The 8,017-nt window shown below is 34.5% G+C and overlaps 1 long non-coding RNA gene across 1 annotated transcript in view; it reads left to right on the top strand.

Moving 5' to 3' along the window:
- The first annotated feature begins 710 nt into the window (after nt 1-710).
- Nucleotides 711-8,017, top strand: part of LOC118766380 — a 15,754-nt gene continuing 8,447 nt past the window's right edge. The window contains exon 1 of the long non-coding RNA XR_005002319.1: nt 711-721. This is a non-coding gene — a long non-coding RNA (uncharacterized LOC118766380). The remainder of the gene's footprint in view (nt 722-8,017) is intronic.

The raw sequence follows: 8,017 nt of genomic DNA, 5'->3' as shown, positions 1-8,017 counted from the left end.
TATGAGTAAGTATTTCATTTATGTCTTACGTATTTATCGCTGAGGAGAGGAAAATTCTTGTGAATTAACTCTGAAATTGGGACCAATACGGTAATAACGGAATTTTTTAGAAATTTCTTTCGGCTTGTTTCGAGATGCATAAATTATAATAGTTATTGACAATTTTGTCGATTTTCGGCATATTTGATATTAGAATTTTTCTTTTGCCCTTATTTTATAAGTTATTTATACAGTTATATATATATATATATATATATATGCACATATATATTTGTATATATACACACATGTGTGGTTGTTTATATGCCCACATGCATGTGCTTGTATACTTACATATATTTATATATTTAAATATTTAATAATATAGAAACATGCATCCATATGCATATATTTACTTGTATACATCTCAACACATGTGCGGATGCGTGTGGATATGTACAAATATACATATATGCATCACTATTTTTTATCACGAGACCATGTGTTTACCTTTAGTTAACCTTATCTAAGTTACTTAGCGAAATTTGAATCCAGATCTGTATTATCTATATCACTTAGAGGTAAATTTATGCTTGTTCTTCACTGTGTTACTAATAGTATAAATTCCGCTACTTTGTTTATTTTGAAACAGTTTTATATGTAAATATTTCTTCTTTGAGCATATGATTTGAAATGCCATCTGACAATATGTTCATTTCCCATACACAATTCCTTTAAGCTAGTATTTCTGATCTTGTCTCTATTTTTTATCAAGTTACACAGAGGATATTTAATCATGTCAAACATATTTTCACTTTTTATAATTCATATTTTAACTACTTGAAAGCGCATGATGACATTCTTCATTTCAAAGTATTGTTCTCCATTGACAACCACCGATAACGTCAGTTATTTCAAGCTGACAAACATTCACTTTAATTCTCGCAAATAGAGATTCCCATACACGCAGAAATGCACTAATAAATACAAAACCTGTGGTTTTGTGTAAAATCAATACATAATACTGCGGTGCGGGCATTTAAGTATATCTGTATATATACGTATGTTTGCATATATAGGGGAAGAATTCGCGATAAAACCAAAAGACGAAGACTGGTGGTGTAGAAAACAAACAGATGTATTAGTATAACGCTCGGGAATTGAGAAAGACTTTAACGTTTCGAGCCTACGCTCTTCCACAGAAAGGAATACAGAAAGAAACAAGGAGAGAAACTAGGAGAGAATAAAAAATGTGTGTAATGGCTAGCGATCTCTCATAGCTAAGCATGTATATTTGTGTGTATATATATATATATATATATATTTACATTTATATACCTATATATATCTTTCTATAAATATATTATATATATATATATATATATATATAGGCGCAGGAGTGGCTGTGTGGTAAGTAGCTTGCTAACCAACCACATGGTTCCGGGTTCAGTCCCACTGTGTGGCATCTTGGGCAAGTGTCTTCTGCTATAGCCCCGGGCCGACCAATGCCTTGTGAGTGGATTTGGTAGACGGAAACTGAAAGAAGCCTGTCGTATATATATGTATATATATATATGTGTGTGTTTGTGTGTCTGTGTTTGTCCCCCTAGCATCGCTTGACAACCGATGCTGGTGTGTTTACGTCCCCGTCACTTAGCGGTTCGGCAAAAAAGAGACCGATAGAATAAGTACTGGGCTTACAAAGAATAAGTCCCGGGGTCGAGTTGCTCGATTAAAGGCGGTGCTCCAGCATGGCCGCAGTCAAATGACTGAAACAAGTAAACGAGAAAGAGAGAAAAGAGAATATATATATATATATATACATATATGTGTGTGTGCGTATGTGAATATATATATATGGATGTTTGTTTGTTTGTTTGTATGTGTGTGTGTTTGATCATCAAAATTTGCATTAACAAAATGGATTTTCATCTTTATACACAAAGGTACTACTTAAAAATAAGTCCTGTGTTCAAATGATAATTTATTCTTTTCTACTCTAGGAACAATGCCCGAAATTTTTTTTTTGGTGGTGGGGGGCAGTTGTTTAGATAGACCTCAGTAGGCAACTGTTACTTAATTTATCGACTCCGCAGGGTAAAGTCGACCTCGGGAGAATTAGACAGGCGAAATGCCGCTAAGCATTTCGCCCAGTGTGGTAACGTCTCTGCCAGGTAGCCGCGTCAAAATAAAGATTTATTGAGACGTCAGCTTAACACCAAAATGAAAGTACAATATGTCTTTTCACGGGGTTCCTGTGCAAATGTAGCATGCCCAGCTCCAATTACATACATACTCGAATGGAGTCTAAGAGTAACATAAAAAGAATCGCTAGTATCGTGCACTACGTACGCTGGGCGAAATGCTTAGCGGCAGTTCTTCTGTCTTTACGTTCTGAGTTCAAATTCCGCCGAGGTAGACTTTACATTTCGGATTCTATAAATTCAGTAACAGTTGCGTACTGGGGTAGATCTAATCAACTGTCCCCTCCCCCCAAATTTCGTGCCTTGTGCCTAGAGCAGAAAAGCATAAATTTTAATTTGAGCACATGGCTTATTTTTAAGTAGTACGTCGGAGGGGTTCACACGACTAGATTTAAAACTTTCAAAACGAGCCACTAAGTGTCACCTACTTGTGATATATCTGTGATCAGTTGTTCTACAGAAAAAAAATCCTTGCAGACTGTGTTTTATATACATGCTCGAATGAAAGTAACACCAATATAAATTTTAGACGCAAAAGTAACCAATTTAGTAATCGCTATCCAACTAGTTTCAGTATTGCGCTTACTATCTAACAAAGAATGTCTTCATGTTACATTCTTTTGTATCCTAACACTATTGTTATGTGTTGCTTCTCGAGCCATGCCTGGCTCATAAGTGCCGGTTTCCCGGTTTCATTGGTATACAAGTTCACCACCTGGACGGAACCCCGGTCTGTCGCAAGTGAGCTGCTAGACGCAGGAGGAAAGAGTCACAGAACGTTGTGACAAAAGAATCAGCAGAAGTTCGCCATTACCTTCTGCCGGAGCCGCGTGGGGCTTAGGTGTTTCACTCATAAACACACACATCAACCGGTCTGAGATTCGGAGCCGCGATCCTTCGACCGGGAGTCCGCTGCTCTAGCCACTAGGCCATGTGCCTCCACATCCTAACACTGTATACCTATGCATTGCTCCTTCCATCATTTCCCTCATCATAAATCCCCTCATTAATTATATTATTTACAATTGCCGGATATTTGGCCTCATCTTGTTTGTTGTTAACACAACGTTTCGGCTGATATACCCTCCAGCCTTCATCAGGTGTCTTGGGGAAATTTCGAACCTGGGGTCTCATTCCCAAGTATTTTTCAATGTTGTTGTTCTTATTATTTTTATAAGAATAAAGATGATAATAATAATAATAATAATAATAATAATAATAATAATAATAATAATAATAATAATAATAATAACAATAATAATAATAATAATAATGATAATAATAATAATAATAATAATAATAATAATAATAATAATAATAATAATTATTATTATTTTTATTATTATTATTATTATTATTAATATTATTATTATTATTATTATTATTATTATTATTATTATTATTATATTATTATTATTATTATTATTATCATAACAACAACAACACCATCGAAAAATACCTTAGTGATGAGAACCCAAGTTCTAAATTTCCCCAAGAAACTTGATGAAGGCTGGAGGATATTTCAGCCGAAACGTTGTGTTAACAACAAACAAGATGAGGACAAATATCCGTCCATTATAAAGAATGTAAGTAATGTACATAGTTCCTCATCTCTTAAACATAGAACTGTATAAATCCCCACTTCTTATTTTAGCACATCTTTCTTATTATAAAGTCTGTTTCCACCTACCATATTAAATTACTCTTGAATATATTTCAATAAAGCTTTTGACTCTACAAATAGCAAACTTCGCGAAATAATTTATTATAAATTTCATGTAGGTTTTATTTAGCTGATACTCTGTTGTAATCGTAACCTACATAGATGTATGTAATTTATTGATAAAGTTATATAACTGCCAATGATATTGATTATAACAAGTGACATATATATTCATACGTACAGAAGCTATCTCGCTTATGTCCCCTTCTCATAAAGATAATGAAGTGAGTACAAGCTTAATTATATGCATGAGAATCTCTCTTCCCAATTACATAGAACTTAATTTTCTCGGCGTTATTGGTTGAAAAATATGTAAGTAGAACGTAATTTATTTGACGATATGTGTGTGTGTATGTTTTTTTTGTATGTGTCTGTTGCGGTTGGGTGTATATGTGTGCTCATGTGTCAGTGTGCGTATTTCGAAATTTTGAGTACACTTCAATTTATCATTTTAAGAGTCTATTTATTTAAAACCCGCAGTGATTTATGGCATGTAAAACATTTTAAATATATCAATGCAACACTTGTAAATAAAGTAAACGTATAAATTAACGTGAAAGATATACGTTAACTTACTTTCCCTAGTTTTGTCTTTGAAGAGACTATAGCACTTTTAGTTACAAATACCAAATCATTCACATAGCAATCGTGTTTTGCTGTATCAAAATTTAGTTTTGATAAGCTTAGTTTTTCTACAATTAGAATCTATGAGAATATTAAAAAAAATTGTGTCAAAGATTTTTATTCAAAATCATGATAGTTGTGTCTCTTCTTTTCAGAAAATATGATACATTTTTACTATAAAATTCAAGAAAATGGATTAACAATAATTTTGAGTAACAATAACTATTTCAGAAGAAGGATATTCAATAAGAAGAATTGTGTGACATATATGGTGTGACTTTTACTATAAAAAAGATTCAATGAAACAATCTTTTCATGATGGAAAACGATCAGGACGACAAAATCCACTTTCACTCGTCAATACCAAAAACAATAAGTCTTAGAAATAGGCGTTTAAAAACTCCACACATTATGACATACTTTAATTAAGCAACCGGGTCGTCTGTATGTGGCGCAATAGTGAAGCCAAGACTTTTTGATGCAGTGATAAAAGGTCGATGAAAATATTTACTAAACAAAATATAAAACTTGGTTAGGTAAAAGATACAGAAATTGCACCATAATTGCTCAATAAACAGTGTTTATTGAGCGAAAACACCTAAAAGCTCCACGAGGCTCCGGCAGGGGGTGGTGATCCCTGCTGTACTCTTTCACCACTCTTTCTTCTGTTGGCCTGCACGCTTAGCCAGCGGGTGGCGTCATTTGAAGGCTAAAAAACAATGCGAACACATTGTGACCAGCGATGTGTAACAACATTTGATGGTCTGGTCGGTCTCGTGATCCCGTGATATATATATATATGTACAGAGAGAGAGAGAGAGAGACAGACAGAGAGACAGACAGACAGATAGTGAAAGAGAGAGGGATGAACATACACATATATATATACACACACACACACATTTGCAAAAGTATCGGTATACCACGACATTATAGTAATGACGGTAATTAAAATGATAAATGACTCATGGCAATTTATTATTAAATTAATATATAGTATTCTTTCGGAAACTACTAATTTCTAGCAGAATGTATTATAAAATAATCTATATCATAATTATATATTTGTCTCACAAAATTAACCACAACTTTTTGCAATAATGACATCATATACTCTCGGTACGTTATTCATCAGTGAAGCTAAACATTATGGGGTGGGGGGCGTCTTGTAATAGTTCTCCCTTATTCTTAGTACTGTTTGGGAGCTTTGAATTTACCGTTTGTCCAATCCATCTCAATAAGATTGAGGTTAGGGAATTTGTGAGGTTCAGTTCATAATTGGAAGGTTATTATTTCCTTTGATACACTTTATATAGTTCATGCGGAGCTTAGAAATATATTTTGCATCGTTATCTCGTTTGAATAAAATTTTTTAGTCCAATCAAACGTAATCCACTTGCCAATTCATTTTTCCATAAAATGGAACGGTACACATTTTAGTACATTATACTGTAAACTTTATAAATATTATCCAGCTTTCCAACAGGAAAACATCACTTACCATCATGATTCACCTCCAATCTTATCAGTTGGAACTATACACTAAGCGGCTATTCTTCCATACACATACAGTTCTTCATGAAAGAAAAACACTCCTGTTTATTAAGGGCTCAGCAGAGGTAAAAATGCCCGATACTGATGAATTTTTCGATGTACCCGATGTTATCGTACTACAGTGCTGACATCTTTGATCTTGTAGGTCGCTTCGTATTAAACACATCGAGATTCAAGTACCCATCCAATGACGTTGGCCTATGCTGAGACGATGGATGCGTATTTCCCATGGGCCTGATGGTCACACCTGAAATAAATTTAGGAAACATCTCACCTCCACTCTTAGACAACTTGACCTTAAAATCACATTCACTACTAAACTGACAAATGTTTTTTCATGTTTCTCTAGATCTAAACTTTTCTTATAAAAGTCACCATAACCCCAACGAGAAAATGTCCAACATACACAATCTTGTCATCCCCACCGCTACACTATATTGTTTAAACACCTGACATCCAACGTTAGCAACACAATATCTAACTTCTCTAAGGCGGTGAGGTGGCAGAAAGGTTAGCACGCTGGGCAAGATGCTTAGCAGTATTTCGTTTGACTCTACGTTTTGAGTTCAAATTTCGCCAAGGCCGACTTTGCCTTTCATCCTGTCGGGATCGATAAATTAAGTACCAGTTGCGTACCAGGGTCGATCTAATTGAATGGCCCCTCCCCCAAATTTTCGGGCCTTGTGCCTGGAGTAGAAACGGGTTTCTAACTTCCCTTCCTCTAAAAACATGTTTTAGAAGGTTGCTCCCTACTACAACAATACCCTTGCCAATAGTGGCTTTAGTTATCAATTAATTTATAACTCCTATAGTAAGAGTACGCATAAGAAAAATAAACTTACAAATAGACCTAGGAAAATAATTCATTTCGCCCTTACACCCATTTTTCCTTAATGTTATAACCAACACAGGTAAAAAAAAAAGTTCTGTCTCTCTTAAATAAACATTTTCTAGTAAATCAAAGATATTGAAAATATTCCACCGGCGCTCAGTCAAATTATCACGTAGTTGCTGCCTCAATGCAAAGAGCATCGTTATATGCAAGTAACACCCTCATAGCTGTAAACGTCGACCATGAGTGCATGAAAAAATCGGTAATATATGAAGCAGAAGTTACAGCAACGCTAAATGATAACATAACCGAACAGATCTACATCGGGATATATGAAGGCGACTTCAAAAATCGCTACCTTCCGGCATAGTGATGAAACTAAAGCCACTAAGCTGGCTCGCCACGTATGTGCTTTGAAGTCTTACGTTACCACATACAATCAAGAGGTAATTAGTTGAAACATATACACGAAATCGGATCAAAACTTCATAAGTTACGCGTAGATGAAAAGATCATACATCCTTCTCAAATTTAAGAACTCCACCGCTGAATTCCACATCTGAAAGTTTCAGCGGATGTAAATATAGGATAGAGTTCCTGGTAAAAAATTCGAAAATTCCAAACACAAAGGACTGCGAAGGTGTATTGCAGAATCTAGGCTCCTATCCAATAAGCTACGGTCATAACGGGACGTAACTCTGTTTAACCTCGTTTTCTGTTTTCTTTTTCCTTTTATTCCCGTTATAACGTGTTATGTGCTGTTGGCAGAGCATGGGGTCTGCATGAAGGCACCAAAGTTGGTTTTATCGCGTGAAACAATTAATAGCTCCCCCAAAATATATACAGAGTTTATTAAATGATATTTATCTCCCACTAGATGGAATACATATTTGTTGACCTTAGCATCACAGACACTGTACATATTATATATATATATATATATACATATTATATATATATACATACAATATAAATATACAAACCAAACACATACACACACACACACACACACACACACACACACATACACATATATATATATATATATATAAATGCACATATACGTATATATAATGTGATATATATGTGTATATATATGTA

This window comes from Octopus sinensis, linkage group LG1 (assembly GCF_006345805.1).
Source record: "Octopus sinensis linkage group LG1, ASM634580v1, whole genome shotgun sequence".
Classification (NCBI taxonomy): Eukaryota; Metazoa; Mollusca; class Cephalopoda; order Octopoda; family Octopodidae; genus Octopus; species Octopus sinensis.
This window is presented reverse-complemented; position numbering and strand designations above follow the sequence as displayed.